The following is a 21,334-nucleotide window of genomic DNA, read 5'->3' on the forward strand; positions in this document are numbered from 1 at the left end:
CAATGATCTTGAAAGTAAGATCAAAGAATTGCAAATTAAATTAGATGAATTTGAAAAGAAAAATATCGATTTTCATAACTTACTTTCAAGAGTAAATGACGATCATCAAAAGAAAATTGATGATCTTAAAGCTTCTTTTAATAAAGTTGATCCAAAACATTTTGAAAATGGAGAAAGTTCAAAAATCAACTTTGTTAGAAAAAGTTTTAAAAGCTACAATCATAGAGGTCCCCAAAGAACCTCAAATAATAAAATCATTAGAAGTATATGGGTTCCTAAAGGACTCATTACTACTAAAGATAAGGATATCCTACACAAATAGATACCTAAGAGGACTAGGATTTTGGAAACTAATGAATATGGACCCAAAAGAACTTGGGTACCAAAAATCAAAATTGAATCTATGTTTGTAGGAAAATGAGCATTGCTACAAGGCACGGGAAACAAATTCAAACTCATGGTATCTTGATAGTGGATGCTCAAGATACATGACCGGAGACAATAGTCGTTTCATAGAGCTTAACGCCAAAAATGGAGGAGGGATGACTTTTGGTGATAATTCAAAAGGTCACATTGAAGGTATAGATACTATAGGTAATACATCTTCCATACAAATTAAAAATGTATTATATGTGAATGGATTAAAGCATAATCTATTGAGTATTAGTTAATTATGTGATAAGGGATTCAATGTCATGTTTGAGACTAGTGGTTGTAAAGTTGTTGACATTGCATCTAATCGGATTATGCTTGTTGGTAATAGAATAGGAAACATATACATGGTTCATTTAGATTCTATAGATATGACTAATTTATGCCTAGTTGTTAAGGACGAGCATGATAGTTGGTTATGGCATAGGAGACTAGGACATGCTAGCATGAGTGTTTTACAACAACTAATTCAAGGAGATTTAGTATGAGGGTTGCCTAAACTAAAATTTGATAATGATAAAATTTGTGATGTTTGTGCTAAAGGAAAACAAAAGCGAGTTTCTTTTAAATCCATTAATGATGTATCAACTAGTAGAGTTTTACAATTGATCAATTTAGATCTTTTTGGGCCATTTAGGACCACTAGCTTGGGTGGAAAACAATATGCATTTGTCTTGGTAGATGACTATTCTAGATATACTTGGGTTCTATTCTTAAGTACTAAAGATGAAGCATTAGAAAAATTCATCACATTTTCAAAAGTAATCCAAAATAAAAAAGGTTACTCCATGACTAGTGTTAGGAGTGATCATGGCACTGAATTTGAAAATCTTGGATTTACTGAGTTTTGTAATTCTAATGGTATTAGCCATAATTTTTTAGCACCTAGAACCCTGTTGAGTTAATCGATTGGCGGAATCGGCCAAGAGGGGGGTGAATTTGCAATTAAAATTTTGGTGGAAGCTTTTGCAGAAAATTGAAAGTAATTGCACATCGATTTAGAATGGTTCGACTTTATCAACCAGAGTCTACGTCCACTACCTTAGCTATCCACACTAAGGATTTTCCAAAAATTCACTAATTTGTCTTTCTTTTGAGGACAAAGAGTAACCTTACAAACCCTCAAGAATAATACCCCAAATTCTTGAGAACACTCTCTCCCAAAGAGAACAATACAAATTTTGCAAACTTACAAGGAAATCCTCACAAGATAGATTGTTTGCACAATTCTAGAACAAAGAAAAGAACACTCAAAAATGAATACAATTGAGCACAATAAGTGTTCTTGAAAGCAAAATGAATATTGAATGAAAAATAGGCTTGAAATGCTCAAACTTGAGGTTTGATGCTTTCTCTTTGATTCTCTCTTGATTCTAGTTGCTTGATGTTTCTTGTTATTGATCAATGGCTTCTAAGCTTGTTTAAATACACCTTGAATCACTTCTGAATGTTGGGGATGATTAGTGGAGTCAATAGAGCCGTTTAAGTGTGAAAACAATTAATTAATACAATTGGGAGCGTCAGTGCATCGATGCATACCCATGGTGCATCGGTGCATCAGTGTAAAATTCAAATATTTTGACCGTTGGACCCTTAGTGCATCGGTGTACTAAGAGTGCATCGATGCATCAAGTGCATTCGATGTTTCAAAATAGCTAGAGTGCATCGATGCATGGCTGGTGTATCGATGCATCAAATGCATTCGATGTTCTTATAAAATCTTCAGTGCATCGGTGCACGGTGTGTGCATCGATGCATGAAATGCATTCGATGTTCAATTTAATTCATGGTGTATCAATGCATGGATTGGTGCATCGGTGCATCACTCTGAAAAATTGATTTTAGGCTTGATTTTGGTTCAAAATACTTTGTGAAAATTGTTTCAAAAATAGTTTAAGTACAAATCACAATTTTACACATTTTAGTAAGGATTAAAATTGATCTTGAAATGCTTGGAGTAATAATTTTGATATTCGATTAATTCAATCGAATATACTTAGAAAATCATTTGTAAAATCTTGAAATTCATTTAAACTTAATTTGTTATATCGAAATATCAAAATATTTTCAACAATCTCCCCCTTTTTGATATAACAAAACATTTGTGTTATTTTAAGATTTTCTAAAATTTGAAATCAATTTTAAAAGATTACTCCCCTTACTAAAACATTTTTCCCCTTTAAAAACATTTTAACACTTAACATTTCTCCCCTTTTTTGTTAAATCAAAAAGCTTCAAAAACGTTTTAAACAAGTTAGTGAAAAACATAGCCAATTGATATTATATTAATATTAGGCTGCTAAGATCACAATCAAAAGATAGATTAGCCATTAGTTTCATAATCAATATTCATAATCATAAATGGATAATTGGTCATAATGCTACTAATATGATGATGATGCAAAAAAATTAATAACCATTAAGCTTAAAATGAAAATTCAAACCAAACTAATATAAATTAAGTAAAAATTCATAAAACAACCAAATCATATATCCAAACAAAGTCAAGCAAGTTAAACAATAATCCCAAAATATTCAAAATATTTTAACAATAAACGTTCAAGATGATCTAAAAACAAAACAAGATATACTCATCCACAGAAGGATCGGGAGGAGGCGGAGGAAAACGGGCTTGCATCTCAAGCGAGAGATTATCCATGCGTGCAAGCATCTCCCTTTGAAACTCCATCTGTTAAGCTTCCAAAGTGTCTAAACGTTGATTTACTGCTTCGTGAGTAGCATTCAAGTGTGATTCAATGGAAGCATATCGTAAATCAAATGTCTCCAAGAACGATCGAAAATATGGAGGCATTTGATCCTCTTGTGGAGCTGGTTCCGGTGCAGGCTCATCATCGGGTACGTGATCATCGATTTCTTGCATGAGTTGTTGGAATTCAGGATCATCGTCATCACCCGGAGCCGGAGGAGGAGGAGGAGCACGAGAGGAGCAAGGAGCAGCTTGTGAGGAACTAGCTCCCGGAGTTTGCTTGCCGGGTCTAAAAACCCATTGACCGGTTACCTCGTCTTATTTCCAAGCTGCTTTCTTTAAGGATTTGAGATTGATCTGATTTTGAAGTGGGATAGGATTATCGAGAGAGACGTCTAGACCAAGTTTGATAAAGATGTTACTAAGAAGACAACCATAAATCAATGTTTCAACATGTTTTGAAGGAACAATGTTTATGATGTCCACTAGTTGACTGAAAATAATGTGGGGCAGATTTATTTTGATTTTATTTTTAATACAATACATCCACCATAAATCCCTGGCACGAAATTTGGAGTACCTACCTCCGGATGGTCTAAACCACCAAGAGATCATCAAATGGAGAAAACGATCGTGATGAGATCGTAGAGTACTAACACTGGAGTTTGGAACATAGGGATATTCCACATTTTCACTCTCATTATAAACACCACTATCATCTAACCCAAAACGAAAAACTATAGTCTCGGGGTCAATATTAATATATTGGCCTAAAAGATAGGATCTAATGGCTATAGTTCCACATTGGGTTTCATTTTGAATACACACCGCATTGGAATAGAAAATGCGGACCAATTTTTGATAGACGATAAGTTTAAACTGAAACAATTTATCAAACTTCCAAGTTTTAAGAATTGGAAGGTATTCGAAGTCAATGTCAACCATGGCTTGAAGTGAAGGAATACTCTCTTCACGAATTCTATAAGTTTGGAAAGAATTTACGTACCTAGAGTACAGTTCGTCTCTACGACGTTCAGGCATGTTAAAACAAGAACCTAACAGACTAGTTGGTGGAGGAGGAACGGGATTTTGTGGTTGGTTTGAACGTGAACGACTAGATGAAGTTCTAGGACGTTTGGGATTAGATATGATTAAATGAAACAGAATAAGGAATATTACCTGCAATTTGAAACACATGTATGCACAATCAATCCCAAAACTCAAATGAGTCCTTAATAATTCAAGGTTCTCTAAACCATATCCTAGTGGGCATGTTTTGAAAACTATTAAAATATTTGATAATCATAATAATATAGTTTTCATGAAAACAAAAACAATTAAATCAAAAATCTTACTAATTTTCATTTTTTTTAAGTTTCGAAATTCAAAGAAAATTTTTGAAAAATTGTTTGTTTTTGACGAAATTGGTAGTAAAATCTAGTTTAGAACCAACAAACAATCAATCCCCGATATAATGCACATTCTAGAACTAATTAAAACTAGTTCTAAAATCATAAATTAGTAAAATAGAGGTTTTTAGAAAAATACCTTGAAAATCCGGATTGAGAGGGATGAGGAGTTGTTTTGCACGATTTAATGATTGAAACAGGTTTGAGAGTTGAAAAGCTTGAAGATTCCGACAAAAAATCGTTGATTTTGAGCAAAAATGGAGATTTTAGAGAGAGAGGGACGAACGGCTTGGAGATAGGAGTTTTTAGGTTTTGAGAAAATGAATAAAATGAGGCATTTTAACCCAAAACCCAACGGATGCATCGATGCATGACCCCGTGCATCGATGCACATTCAAGGCATGCATCGGTGCATCAACATGATGAATCGATGCACATTCAAAGGGATGCATCGATGCATTGTTAAGTGCATCAGTGCATGTTAACTTCCTAAAAAGGCTACTTTTAAAGCCTTTTTCACTTAAGTTATTGTTTGTTTAAAAGCTCATTTTAGTCATTTTAGGATCATGTAGTTGCATATAGTTGCATTTGTGGTGGTTGTACTATTTTATTTCTCAATGGTGCTGTTTGAGGGAAAGGTGCAGTTTGTCTATGGTGTGCAGGGAATAGCAAGAAAAATGATTCTTTGGGAAGTAATGCCGCGGCATCACACGTTGCTAAAGCAGATTGAAATGCCTTGGCATTTCTGGCGCAGAAAAAGACAAAAAGATATTTCTGCATAAGGACAGCTGGCACTGGACAGCTGTCCCTGCACTTAAAGGACTGCTGTAACCGCCTGCCAGAGCTGCCAATGTACCACTGCCACTTGGAGGATAAGATTCATGCACAAAATGTGATTCTAGGGGTATGAGGGGTATTTTGCACCCAACAAACTCATCATTACCCCTAGATATTTTATTTATTATATATGACACCTCATGGGAGAGAGAAGAGAGAGGGGAGTGAGCACACGCATAGAGCAGAAAAATCAGATTTTTATTTTCTCTTTTTCCTTTCTTCTTCCTTGGAATATTCCTCCATTGATAAAGCTCCAAGGAGTGGCAAGCTAGGCGCCGAAAGGAGCTAGCGAGCTAGGTGGTTCGTGGTGGCCGAGAGGAGACCTCCGGTGGCACGTCGAAGGCTTCTTCTCACTTCCCTTTTTGCTGCTATTTTTTATATTATTTTGTAGGTTGTTGGAACGAATTTTCATGACTTTGTGTTTGGATATTTCGAACCCCACCATGAACTAACTTATTTGGTGGTGGTTGGTTGAATGGTTGGTTTGAACTTTATTTTCAATAGTATATTTAAGTTTATTTTGGTTCTTTATTTGCTTTGCTTATGAATGCTTCACCATCTAGGCTTGTAAGTGGCATGGAAATGTCCATCTCTTAGATGAAGGTTAGGGATTCGGAAGAATCCTAAACTAAAAATACTTGTAAGTATTCGGAAGAAACGCAAGATAAGATCCTCATAAGCAATGGGTTATGATATTTTCAAGGGGCTTTGAACCGGCCTAGGAATATTATAACTTAATCCCTTAGATCTCGGAAGAGACTAGGATAGGATTCCAACGACTAAAAAGGGTGTCTTTATCAATAGGGTAGGCTGTCCAACATCGTTGAGTGAGAGCAGATGCCTTGGCATCCTATTCTGTTAGGTTCTTTTGAACACCTTAGGAAAGCCCTGTCGAGTAAGTAAAGACAAGATAGCTTAGATCTACTTGAGAAATAAGTTTAGCAACCTTAGACCAATCCTTACCATTCATTTCATTGGAAGCTTGTCACGTGAGGATTATTTTCTTCTTATTTTATTTATCATTTTAATTTACTGTTTTTACCATTTCTCATTGCCTTGACATTTCACCATACTCAATATTAAACATCCATCATTGCCACTGCATTTCCATTTGCTACACCATCACACCATCAATCCGCATCCACCAGCATACACATATCCATTGCCGTGACATTTGTATATATCAAGACTAACTATACTTAGATAGAATATTGCATTGCTTTGGTTAGACTTTTGTGATTTCACCCAATCCCTGTGGAGACGATACTCACTCATCATTATATTACTTGAGCGATTGTGTATACTTGCACATTATTTGCGTATATTTTATAGTACTCACAACACGCAACAAGTTTTTGGCGCCGTTGCCGGGGATTGGCAGCCTGAAGTTATTTAGTTTTGCTAGAGCATTTTATTTTGTTTTGTATTTTTATTTTTTTGTATAGTTTACTTGATATTTTTGTTTTATTTTTCAGGTTTATTTAGTGTATGCCTAGAAGAAATTCTGAAGAGCCTTTGGAACCAATAGAACCTGAGATTGAAAGACTCTTTAGAAGAAGAAGACGTGCTCAAAGAAATATGTATCAGATTGGAAACCAAGGCATTGGTCAAGATGACGGAAATCAGAATGTCGAGGCATTAAACAATGTTGAACCTGCTATCAGGCCTCGTGTTATTCGAGATCATTTAAATTCGATGATGGATGATCTGAATCCTGGTATTGTGGCACCCGAAATTCAAGCTGCACATTTCGAGCTAAAACCAGTCATGTTCAACATGTTGAATTCCATTGGGCAGTTTGGGGGTATGCCAACTGAAGATGCCAGGCAGCACATTCGCAATTTTCTGGAAGTTTGTGATTCTTTCCGCCAAGAAGGAGTGCATGAGGATTTTCTGAAATTAAAGCTTTTTTCGTATTCATTGCGTGACCGAGCAAGGGCTTGGTTAAGTGGTGTACCAGCCGGTTCGATGGAATCATGGGTCGATCTTTGCAAGAGCTTCTTATTGAGGTACAACCCACCGAATATGAATACGCAGCTAAGGAATGAAATATCATCTTTTCGCCAGGGCGACGACGAATCCATGTATGAGTGTTGGGATCGTTACAAGAGTTTGCTTCGAAAGTGTTCAAATCATGGTTTTCATGATTGGACTCAAGTAGTCATGTTCTATAATGGAGTCAATGCACACGAGGATGTTACTGGATGCCTCGGCAAATGGGGACATTACTGGATAAATCACCTACGGAGGCGTTTGCTATCTTGGACAGAATTGCTAACAATGATTATCAATTTCCTTCCTCAAGACTTGGGAGTGGGAGGAGAGCACCTGGAGCATTCGAGTTAGAAGCCAAAGATTCGGTGTCCGCTCAACTCTCCGCTATTACTAATATGTTGAAGAACTTACAATGTTCCACTGATGTGAAGGAAGTGAAAACAACTAGTCTGGCATGTCTGTTATGCCAAGGCAATCATCACGAGAGCGAATGCCCAACCAACCATGAGTCCATCAACTTTGTTGGTAATTACAATCGAGGCAGCAACAATCCTTACTCAAACACTTATAAAGCTGGATGGCGTCAGCATCCTAATTTTTCATGGGGAAATCAAGGAGCCCACAATGCTAATCAACCTACTAGGCAGCAGAATCACAATGAGCCTCAAAGTTACCAAAATGCTATGCCATGGCATAATACTAACAAAGGAGCTTCATCTTCAGCAAGCATAAGTTCCTTAGAAGCTACAATTCAAGAATTCATATCTACTACGAAGACAATACTGCAAGACCATTCTACTTCAATTAAGAATCAAGGAGCTTTACTTCATAGTCAAGGCACCTTACTTCAAAGCCATAGCTCGTCTCTGAGAGCTTTGGAAGGTCAAGTTGGTTAGGTTGCTATGGCATTGCAAGAGCGTCAGCAAGGACGTTTGCCAAGTGATACTAAAGTCACTAAAGGGCCTGGAAAAGAGCACTGCAATGTGTTAACTCTTAGGAGTGGAACACAAAATCAATTGACAATTCAAGGATAGTGGGCCACAACAAGATGATTCTAATCCCACTACTGAAGCTGAATTACAAGATGATAGAGTTTCTGAGAAGGACAAGGAGGAGGATTCTGCCAAGGTACCAGATTCTGATGCCAAGGCAAAAGAAAATTCTATTCCTACAGCTAAGGAAGCTAGACCTCCCCCACTCTTCCCGCAAAGATTGAAGAAACACAATGATGAAGTTTAGTTCAAGAAGTTCGTAGACATTCTTGATCAGCTCCATATCAATATACCTCTCTTGGAAGCTATTGAACAGATGCCGATGTATGCCAAATTTCTGAAGGACATCTGTACCAAGAAGAGGAAAGTAGAGACTGTTGCCACGGCAATAGAATTTTGTTCTTCATTGAGTAAGTTGCCGCCAAAGAGAAATGATCCGGGCAGCTTCATTATTCCTTGTTCAATTGGAGCTAATTTTGTTGAAAAGGCTTTATGTGATCTTGGTTCAAGTGTCAACTTAATGCCAAAATCGATATTCTTGAAGCTTGGCATAGGAGATGCAAGACCCACCTCAGCTATTTTACAACTTGCCGACAAATCCCATATTAAACCTGAAGGGATAGTCGAGGATGTCATAGTAAAGGTGGACAAGTTTGTGTTTCCAGTCGACTTCTTAATTCTGGACTACGAAGTTGATGCCAAGGCACCAATCATTCTGGGAAGACCTTTCCTAGCCACTGGACGTATCTTGATAGACTGTGAAAAAGGTGAACTCACCATGAGAGTGGCTGATCAGTGTGTAACTGTCAATGTTTTTAGAACGCTCAAATATGTTGATGACACTGAAGAATGCCAAGGCATTTCTGAATTGAACTCAGTAATTGAAGAAGAGACTGAACATCTTTGCCAGAACAACTTCATTCAGCTAGCAGAAAATGAATATTGGGTGGATGATGAAAGCTTAGTGGAGTCCGACGACTTTCCAATTTTGGAGGAGCAATCTAGCTTAGTACAAGTTAGATCAGGTATGAATTTTGAACCTCTGAATTTTGATGAATTCATTTCTCCTAAGCCTTCATTAGTGCATGCACCCAATCTAGAGCTTAAGACTTTGCCAGGGCATCTTAAATATGTTTACTTAGGTAGCGATGAGACTTTATCGGTGATTATTTCCGCTAACCTTACTGCTAACCAAGAGCAAAGTTTGTTAAGTGTTTTGATGCAGCATAAGAAAGCAATTGGTTGGACTATGGCCGATTTGAAAGGCATTAGTCCCACGATCTGCATCCACAAGATTCTGCTAGAAGATTGCCATGGCAATTCAATTGAACCACAAAGAAGACTCAACCCTGTTATGAAGCAAGTAGTGATGAAAGAAATTCTGAAATGGCTTGATGCTGGAGTGATCTACCCTATCTCCAATAGCTCATGGGTGAGCCCTGTTCAATGTGTTCCGAAGAAAGGAGGCACGACGGTGGTTACGAATGAGGATAATGAGCTATTACCCACTCGCACTGTTACCGGCTGGAGGATATGCATGGATTATAGAAAACTCAACAAAGCTACGAAGAATGACCACTTTCCTCTACCTTTCATCGACCAAATGTTGGATCGATTGGCCGGCAAAGCATTCTATTGCTTTTTGGATGGGTACTCGAGGTACAATCAAATTGCCATCGCACCAGAGGACCAGGAGAAGACTACATTTACTTGTCCCTATGGCACTTTTGCCTTTAGGAGGATGCCTTTTGGACTCTATAATGCCCCGGGCAACGTTTCAGCGCTGTATGCAAGCTATATTTTCAGATATGGTTGAGGATTTTCTGGAGATCTTCATGGACGATTTTTTTGTTTGTGGGGATGATTTTGAACGATGCCTCAGCAATTTAGCAAAAGTTCTCAAGAGATGCGAGGAGGCTGAGTTGGTCTTAAACTGGGAAAAATGTCACTTCATGGTGACTGAAGGTATTGTATTAGGCCACAAAATTTCACACAAGGGTATTGAGGTAGACAAGGCAAAAATTGAAGTGATTGAAAAGTTGCCACCACCAACTTCGGTCAAGGGAATAAGAAGTTTTCTTGGACATGCTGGATTTTATAGAAGATTTATCAAAGACTTCTCCAAGATTTCTAAGCCCTTGTGCACATTGCTTCAACAAAACCAACCCTTTGTGTTTGACGAATTATGCCTCGGCGCATTTACTGAGCTGAAACGACAACTGATCTCGGCACCCATTGTAGTCCCTCCCGACTGGACATCACCATTTGAGCTGATGTGTGATGCAAGCGACTATGCCGTAGGAGTTGTTTTGGGGCAACGCCGAGGTAAAATTTTTCATGTTATTTATTACTCTAGTCGCACTTTAAATGAAGCACAATTGAACTACACCACCACTGAGAAAGAATTACTTGCCGTGGTATTTGCTTTTGATAAATTTAGACCTTACCTAATAGGCACTAAAGTTATTGTTCACACTGATCATTCGGCCATAAAATACTTAGTGAACAAAAAGGATGCCAAGCCTAGACTTATTAGGTGGATCTTACTTTTGCAAGAATTTTTGACCGAGAGGTGGTATATAGAAAAGGAATTGAAAATCAAGTTACTGATCACTTATCTAGGCTAGAGAACAATTCTGAATGCCATGACACTATAGATATCCAAGAGGAATTTCCTGATGAGAAAATTTTATATGCCGCGGCAATCCCGTGGTACGCTGACCTTGTTAATTTTCTTGTTAGTGGAATTGTTCCTTTTGATTTGAATAGTCAGGCTAAAAAGAAGTTCAAGCACGATGCAAGGCACTATTTTTGGGATGAGCCATATCTGTTCAAACATTGTGCCGATCAGCTCATTAGACGATGTGTACCCGAAGAGGAGCAAAGTGATATTTTGTACCATTGTCATTCGGCCCCAAGTGGAGGCCATTTTTGGTGGAACAAGGACTGCTGCTAAGATCCTGCAATCAGGCTTTTACTGGCCAACTTTGTTTAGAGATGCCCAAGCATTTTACAAAGGATGTGATCGATGCCAATGGACTGGAAACATCTACAGACGACATGAGATGCCGCTGTAAAATATTTTGGAGATAGAGCTGCTTGATGTGTGGGGCATCGACTTCATGGGACCATTCTCATCTTCTGAAGGAAAATTATATATATTGCTTGCTGTGGATTATGTGTCAAAGTGGGTGGAAGCAATAGCAACTTCAAAGAATGACTCCAAGACCGTACTCAAGTTTTTGCACAAGTATATTTTCACTCGGTTTGGAGTACCTCGTGCTATCATCAGTGATGAAGGAACCCATTTTGATAACAAGTTGATTGCTAAGGCATTGCTGAGATATGGAGTTCGACACAAGATTGCCACGGCATATCATCCGCAGATAAATGGACAAGCTGAGATATCTAATCGAGAGATCAAGCAGATTTTAGAGAAAGTGGTGAACCCAAAGCGAAAGGATTGGTCGCCAAAGTTGGATGAAGCACTTTGGGCGTACAGAACAACATTCAAAACTCCTTTGGGGATGTCACCCTTCAAGCTAGTATATGGGAAAGCTTGTCATCTCCCGGTTGAGCTTGAACATAAAGCTTATTGGGCTAACAAGCGATTGAATTTCGATGCTCAACTAGCTGGGGAGCAAATATTATTAGAACTTAATGAAATGGAAGAGTTTAGAGCACAAGCATATGAGAATGCTCGGATATACAAGGAGAAAACAAAGAAGTGGCATGACCAAAAACTGATGCCACGGCATTTTCATGTGGGGCAAGAGGTCTTGCTTTACAACTCCAGACTTAAACTCTTTCCTGGGAAGCTAAAATCTCGATGGTCAGGGCCATTTGAGGTGCATTATGTCTATCCCCATGGAGCTGTTGACATCAAGAGAATAGACAATGGGAAGATCTTCAAGGTCAATGGCCAGCGTCTGAAAGCCTACAATGGAATTCCACCACCGCACAACAAGGACCTGTTACGGCTGCACGATACTGAAGCGTGCCCAGAGGAGAACCAAAATTCGATGCCTCGGTATTGAATTTGTGTCTGTGCATAAATAAAATTTAACATTCAAGTTTTTTCTTTAGTTTTATTTTATTTTATTTTGTAATTAATTTTTGATCTGATTTGTAGGGACCACATTGTTGCAAACCGTACAAGGAGCGGTTACCAAAGGGAGGAAATGACAAAGCATTAATTGGAGAGATTCTTTTGATTTGTTTCTTTTTAATTTAATTTTTGACATTTCTTTTCTCTTTCCACAGTTTTTATCCCATCACATCATTGCTTTTTGGCAGTTTTTCCTTCCCCATACACGTACAACCCCCATCCACTAATTTCTCTCTTAACCGTCCTATCACCCCTTTTCCCTCCTAAATTTTTAACTTTTTCTTTTATCTTTCATTATTAATTTTTTTCTTTCATTTTAACTTTTACCTTTTCTCTTTTTTTCATTCATCTTCTTTCTTTGTTATTTCTCCATAGCCGAAATACATCTAAGTTTTTAAAGCTTTCAAAAGCTTCTTCCTTTTTCATTTTTCTTACTTCAAAAACACTGAAAATGGTGCGCTCAAGACCAGCTCCAACCGACATGACCGCTTGGCAACAGTTTGAGAACGATGAGGCTAAGGCTCGGTTCCAAAACTTCAAGAACCGAAAACTCTTTTTTGAGTTAGGATTTATTTTTAACGAGGAAACCGATGGTGGTTTTGGACCCGATGTTATGGACATCGTGACGCCACTCAAATGGCAGAAGTTTGCTCATCATCCTGGTTCGGTGAACGCCTCATTAGTTAAGGAGTTCTATGCGAATATTTCCAAGCCCAATCAACACTTCATCTTCGTTCGAGGTGAGCAAATCCATTTTACATCCACTGCTATTAATCATTATTTTCATTTGCAGGATGTTGTGGATAGCCATGCCACGTTCGAAGAGGAAGCCGATAGCAACACATACGATGGGGTCTTGGAGGACCTTTTGTTTCGAAAACACTGAGTGGAATGGTCGCCAGACGAGACGATACTCGGTCAACCGGGAACGTCTTCAGCCGCGCACAAAGCTATGGAATCACTTTCTCAAGCATAAATTAATGCCCACCTCCCACAACACTACGGTATCACTTTCACACTTATTGCTTTTACATTCTATAATGGTATCCCGTTCGATCGATGTGGGTTGTATCATCATTGTTCAGCAAGTTCACGACTGTTTGGGTAAAAAGGCAAGTGCTTTGGTGTTTCCTAATTTAATTACCGCTTTATGTCGTAAGAAAAATGTTGAGGAAAATGCTTTTGATGAAATTTTACGTGGATTATCGGGCATCACTAGGGCTAGACTTCCACTGTTGTTGGGAATTGAAAATCCCAAGTCTAATGACCCTGTTCATGAGTAATCTGCAGGTGCTACAGAATCGAATGCCGAGGCAAGGTTACTTGCTCTCGAGGAAGCTGTGACGCAGACTCAAGCTCAACTGCATGCTTTACACGGTGACATTCGTAACTTCTTTGGATATGTGAAGCATAGAGATGCTGTGGTGGAATCATTCTTTCAAGAAATCATTCCCCACGGACAACGGAATTTTCCTGGATTCCCAGACGAAATTCTGTCGGCATTTAATGCCGAGGCATCTCCAGAGCCTGAGCACGATGCACCTGATCCTCTTGCTGATGACCCTACTCCTGATACACACCGGTCCATGACTCCTGAATATCCGCCCACTGTCCCTGTCGAAGAAACACCCAGCCCCGTCCCAGAACCCATTCTTTCTCCTGCACAACGTAGTGGTCGCCGCACCAAGACCACGACTGGACGCATTGTGCACTATTACTCCAATTCTTCCGAGTCCAACCCAGCACCTATCCGAAAGCGCACCCTACGAGGAGCTGCTAGCACCTCCAAAACACCACCATCACGTAAACATTGAGGTACCTCTTTTGCATCCATTTTCATTTAGTTGCATTTCATTGCATAACATATAGTTTTTAGTTAGTTTGGTTCTCTTTAAAGCATCGAGGACAATGCTTCCCTTAAGTTTGGGGGAGGTAGTGTTCTTGGTAGGTCATATGCATGATAGCATTAGCATAGTATTATGCCATGGCATCAGTAAATGGTAGGACAGTTAGATAAAATGTTTTGAGGATACCCGATGATGATAATTTTGTTAGGCTAGAATCTGAATGTAAATGACCGTTGAGAATGATAGAACTCACTCTAGGACTTGATGCTTGGTGAAAAATATTTACACGATTTGTATGTTCTCTATACTTAGAAAATTTAGGAAATTTTTATGAAGGAACTCTAGTTAGTCTTGGCATTGAAATATAGTATGGTGTTTAAAAGAAAAATCAAAAACAAACTCCCTTAGAAATGAAACTGTGAATAAATGCTTAAGCATAGCTATAGAGGGACACTCCTCTTTGCCGTGGCATTTCCTGGAACTTTCTTTAATTAATGGAAGCCTCGTGCATATGAGTGAATGAAAGAAGTCACGGGATGACTCTACTTAACTAGCTCGGGGATGGAAGGTATGCTCCCTTTCATCTAAAGTGTGGGAGAGTAGGTGTGATGAGCTGACTCCCTTCGTAACAGCATAAAAAAAAGGAGTAAAAATGTACTTAATGATAAGTAAATGCCTTGACAAAAACTAGAGAACTTGATTAGAAATTGTCTAAATTCGCTAAGTATAGATTGGATACAATCACGCACACACACTACCACAAAGGATTTTGACCTAAAGAAAAGTACTTGAATTCTTGATAAGTCTAGCATGTTGAAGCCTATCGTTCTAAGGGTTGAAATTCAATTTTGTCCTACTGTCTTACTATCGAACTTTGCCATGACATTATGCATATGTAACTGTTATCCATTGCTTGAGGACAAGCAATAGCTTAAGTTTGGGGGTGTGTTAACTTTCTAAAAAGGCTACTTTTAAAGCGTTTTTCACTGAAGTTATTGTTTGTTTAAAAGCTCATTTTAGTCATTTTAGGATCATGTAGTTGCATATAGTTGCATTTGTGGTGGTTGTACTATTTTATTTCTCAATGGTGCTGTTTGAGGGAAAGGTGCAGTTTGTCTATGGTGTGCAGGGAATAGCAAGAAAAAGGATTTTTTGGGAAGTAATGCCGCGGCATCACACGTTGCTAAAGCAGATTGAAATGCCTTGGCATTTCTGGCGCAGAAAAAGACAAAAAGATATTTCTGCATAAGGACAGCTGGCACTGGACAGCTGTCCCTGCACGTGAAGGACTGCTGTAACCGCCTGCCAGAGCTGCCAATGTACCACTGCCACTTGGAGGATAAGATTCATGCACAAAATGTGATTCTAGGGGTATGAGGGGTATTTTGCACCCAACAAACTCATCATTACCCCTAGATATTTTATTTATTATATATGACACCTCATGGGAGAGAGAAGAGAGGGGAGTGAGCACACGCATAGAGCAGAAAAATCAGATTTTTATTTTCTCTTTTTCCTTTCTTCTTCCTTGGAATATTCCTCTATTGATAAAGCTCCAAGGAGTGGCAAGCTAGGCGCCGAAAGGAGCTAGCGAGCTAGGTGGTTCGTGGTGGCCGAGAGGAGACCTCCGGTGGCGCGTCGTAGGCTTCTTCTCACTTCCCTTTTTGCTGCTATTTTATATTATTTTTTGGGTTGTTGGAACGAATTTCATGACTTTGTGTTTGGATATTTCGAAACCCACCATGAACTAACTTATTTGGTGGTGGTTGGTTGAATGGTTGTTTGAACTTTATTTTCAATAGTATATTTAAGTTTATTTTGGTTCTTTATTTGCTTTGCTTATGAATGCTTCACCATCTAGGCTTGTAAGAGGCATGGAAATGTCCATCTCTTAGATGAAGGTTAGGGATTCGGAAGAATCCTAAACTAAAAATACTTGTAAGTATTCGGAAGAAACGCAAGATAAGATCCTCATAAGCAATGAGTTATGATATTTTCAAGGGGCTTTGAACCGGCCTAGGAATATTATAACTTAATCCCTTAGATCTCGGAAGAGACTAGGATAGGATTTCAACGACTAAAAAGGGTGTCTTTATCAATAGGGTAGGCTGTCCAACATCGTGAGTGAGAGCAGATGCCTTGGCATCCTATTCTGTTAGGTTCTTTTGAACACCTTAGGAAAACCCTGTCGAGTAAGTAAAGACAAGATAGCTTAGATATATTTGAGAAATAAGTTTAGCAACCTTAGACCAATCATTACTATTCATTTCATTGGAAGCTTGTCACGTGAGGATTATTTTCTTTCTTATTTTATTTATCTTTTTAATTTACTGTTTTTACCATTTCTCATTGCCTTGACATTTCACCATACTCAATATTAAACATCCATCATTGCCACTGCATTTCTATTTGCTACACCATCACACCATCAAACCGCATCCACCAGCATACACATATCCATTGCCGTGACATTTGTATATATCAAGACTAACTATACTTAGATAGAATATTGCATTGCTTTGGTTAGACTTTTATGATTTCACCCAATCCCTGTGGAGACGATACTCACTCATCATTATATTACTTGATTGATTGTGTATACTTGCACATTATTTGCGTATATTTTATAGTACTCACAACACGCAACAGTGCATGAAGCACAAAAATGTTCAAAAATCTGTTTTAAAGACTCAAAATGCTAAATTAATTAGCTCTAGTGGTCTTGGCAACTCATATATTGAAAATTAACCATGTTCAATCAATCAAGTTAATCTTTTAAATAATATTTGAACATAAAATTAATTTTCACCAAATAACATAAACTCCCCCTAACTAATAGCAAAGAATGCAATAAAAAGTTATCATTATAAGCATTTTTCATTTATTCTTAAAAATGCTAAAAACTATTTTAAACACTAAGTGAAGATAGGTCAGTTAAACCTAATTCTCTCCTAAGTGTCCAAAATCTTTCTTTGTCTAAAGGTTTTGTAAAGATATCCGCTAATTGGTGCAAAGTATCAACAAATTCTAGAACTACATCTTCCTTAGTGATATGGTCTCTAATGAAGTGATGTCTTATTTTAATGTGCTTAGTTCTAGAGTGTTGGATGGGATTTTTTAGTGAGACAAATAGCACTAGTATTGTCACACTTGATAGGAATAGTACCTACTTCAATTCCATAATCAAAAAGTTATTGTTTCATCCATAAAACTTGTGCACAACAACTACCGGTTGAAATGTATTCCACTTCAGTGGTAAATAATGCAACACAATTTTGTTTCTTTGAAAACCAAGAAATCAGCATATTTCCAAGGAATTGGCAAGTACCAGAGGTGCTTTTCCTATCTAATTTGCATCATCCATAATCCGCATCAGAAAAAGCATACAAGCTAATGTTAGAGTCTCTAGGATACCAAAGTCCTAAACTAGGAGTGTCCTTAAGGTATCTAAAGATTCTCTTAACAGCTAGTAAATGTGATTCCTTAGGACATGATTGAAATCTAGCACATAAGCAAACACTAAACATAATGTCCGGTCTACTTGCAGTTAGATAAAGCAAAGAGTCAATCATTGACCTATATAATTTAACATCTACACATTTACCTCCTTCATCTAAGTCAAGCTTTGTTGAAGAGCTCATTGGAGTGTCATGAGGTTTCCCATTTTCCAGTCCAAACTTCTTGAGCATATCTTTGACGTACTTAGCTTGATTGATGAATATGCCATCTTTTCTTTGCTTGATTTGGAGTCCCAAGAAAAATAAGAGCTCCCCCATCATGCTCATCTCAAACTCACTTTGCATTAGCTTAGAAAATTCTTGGCAAAGAATATCATTAGTAGAACCAAATATTATATCATCAACATAAATTTGAACTACTAATAAATCTTTACCTTTATGCTTTAAAAACAATGTAGTGTCAACCTTCCCTTTTGAAAAACCTTTTTCAATTAAAAAATTTGACAATCTTTCATACCAAGCTCTAGGAGCTTGTTTTAAACCATAAAGAGCTTTTATCAATTTAAGAACATGATCCGGAAATTTTGAATCTTCAAAACCTGGAGGTTGTTCCACTTACACTTCTTCCTTTATAAAACCATTTAAAAATACACTTTTAACATTCATTTGATATAATTTAAATTCATAAAAACATGTAAATGCTAATAACATTCTAATTGCTTCCATCCTAGCTACGGGAGCGTATGTTTCATCATAGTCTATGCCTTCTTCTTGAGTATACCCTTGAGCAATAAGTCTAGCCTTGTTCCTCACTATATTACCACTCTCATCAAGCTTATTCCTAAATACCCATATAGTACATACAGTAGATTTATTACTAGGCCTTTCAACTAATGTTCATACTTTACTTCTCTCAAATTGATTTAATTCTTCTTGCATAGCCATAATCCAATGTTCATCATTTAATGCTTCTTTAATATTCTTAGGCTCTATGCATGAAATAAATGTAACATAATTACATATATTTCTAAGAGAAGATCGAGTTGTTACCCCTTTGGATGGATCACCTATAATCTCACCATCCTTAACATAGTTGTACTCTCTTGGATAAGATACTTCCCTTTCTTCAATGGTTGGATTCTCAAGAGGATCATGAGTTTCCTCATTTTTCGTTTCTTCCTTTGATGATGGTTCTCCAACGTCATGTCTAACATCATTTGTATTTATAACACCTACATCATCATTCACATAAGAATCCTTCCTCGGAAGGGGATTATCATCGAAAACAACATGTATAGACTCTTCTACAACTAAAGTTCTTTTATTAAATACTCGATAAGCTTTAGAATTTAAGGAATAACCCAGAAAAATTCCTTCATCACTTTTAGCATCAAATTTGCCAAGGTTTTCTTTACCGTTGTTCAAAATAAAACATTTACATCCAAAAGGATGAAAATAGCTAATGTTAGGCTTTTTATTTTTGAAAATTTCATATGGAGTTTTCTTTAAAATTGACCTAATCATTACTCGATTTACAACATAACAAGCGGTATTTGTGGCTTCCGCCCAAAAATATTTTGGCAAATTATTTTCACAAAGCATGGTTCTAGCCATTTCTTCTAAAGTTCGATTTTTCCTCTCAACAACTCCATTTTGTTGAGGGGTTCTAGGTGCTGAAAAATTATGGCTAATACCATTAGAATTACAAAACTCAATAAATCCAAGATTATCAAATTCAGTGCCATGATCACTCCTAACACTAGTTATAGAGTAACCTTTTTCATTTTTGGATTATTTTTGAAAATGTGATGAAATGTTCTAATGCTTCATCTTTAGTACTTAAAAATATAACCCAAGTATATCTAGAATATTCATCTACCAAGACAAATGCATATTGTTTTCCACCCAAGCTAGTAGTCCTAGTTGGCCCAAAAAGATCTATATGGATCAATTGTAATACTCTACTAGTTGATACGTCATTAATGAATTTAAAAGAAACTCGCTTTTGTTTTCCTTTAGCATAAGCATCACATATTTTATCATTATCAAATTTAAGCTTAGGCAACCCTCGAACTAAATCACCTTGAATTAGCCATTGCAAAACACTCATACTAGCATGTCCTAGTCTCCTATGCCATAACCAACTATCATGTTCATTCTTAGCAACTAGGCACAAATTAGTCATATCAATAGAATCTAAATGCACCATGTATATGTTTCCTATTCTATGACCAACAAGCATAATCTGATTAGATGCAATGTCAAACTTTACAACCATTAATATCAAACATGACATTGAATCCCTTATCACAAAATTGGCTAATACTTAATAGATTATGCTTTAATCCATTCATATATAAAACATTTTTAATTTGTATGGAAGAGGTATTACCAATAGTACCAATACCTTCAATGTGACCTTTTGAATCATCACCAAAAGTCACTTCTCCTCCATTTTTGGCGTTAAGCTTAATGAACCGGCTTTTGTCTCTGGTCATGTGTCTTGAGTATCCACTATCAAGGTACCATGAGCTTTAATTTATTTCCCGTGCCTTGTAGCAATGCTCCTTTTCCTACAAACATAGATTAATTTCTAATTTTTGGTACCCAAATTCGTTTGGGTCCATATTCATTAGTTTCCAAGATCCTAGTCCCCTGAGGTATCCATTTGTGTAGGATATCCTTATCTTTAGTAGTAATGAGCTCTTTAGGAACCCATATACTTCTAACGATTTTTCCATTAGAGGTTCTTTGGGGACCTCTATGATTGTGGTTTTTAAAACTTTTTCTAACAAAGTTGGATTTTGAATTTTCTCCATTTTCAAAATATTTTGTTCCAACTTTATCAAAAGAAGTTTTGAGATCATCAATTTTCTTTTGATGATCATCATTGACCTTTGAAAGTAAATTTTGCAATTCTAAATTTTTCTTTTCAAACTCTTCTAGTTTGATTTGCAAATCTTTGATTTTACTTTCAAGATCGTTGTTGGTTTTGGATATGAGTTTATTTTCATTTTTCAATTTTGAAACATCATTTTTATACTTTAAAAACAATTTCTCATAATCCGAAGCCAATCCATTATATTCCTCTAATAGCTCATCATAGGATAAATCATCAAAATCAGATGAGTTAGAGGTTACCTTAGAATCTTCCCCGAATGCCATCAAGAACAAGTTTGCTACTTCTTGTTCCTCTTCATCGCTCCATATAGCCACATGAGCCTTGTGCTTATTCTTTGATTGACCCTTTCTCTTCAATTATGGGCAATCATATTTGACATGCCTCAGCTTTTTGCATTCATAGCAAATGATCGGGTCCTTCTCTTTTGGTTCATTTTTGAGGCCTTCATTTCGTTTGATTTTTCTTCCTCGGTAAGGTCTCATCATTTTTCTGAACCGTTTGGCAAACAATGCCATTTCCTCGTCATCGTCATCTTCATCTGAATCACTCTCATCTTTTGTGGATTTGAGAGCAACTCCAATGTTTTTCTTCTTCTCCTTCTCTATCTCCTTTGGTGTCTCTTCAATCTTATCAAGGTCCACCTCATC

Source organism: Hibiscus syriacus, unplaced genomic scaffold (genome assembly GCF_006381635.1).
Source record: "Hibiscus syriacus cultivar Baekdansim isolate YM2019G1 unplaced genomic scaffold, ASM638163v2 tig00117034_pilon, whole genome shotgun sequence".
NCBI classification, from domain to species: Eukaryota; Viridiplantae; Streptophyta; class Magnoliopsida; order Malvales; family Malvaceae; genus Hibiscus; species Hibiscus syriacus.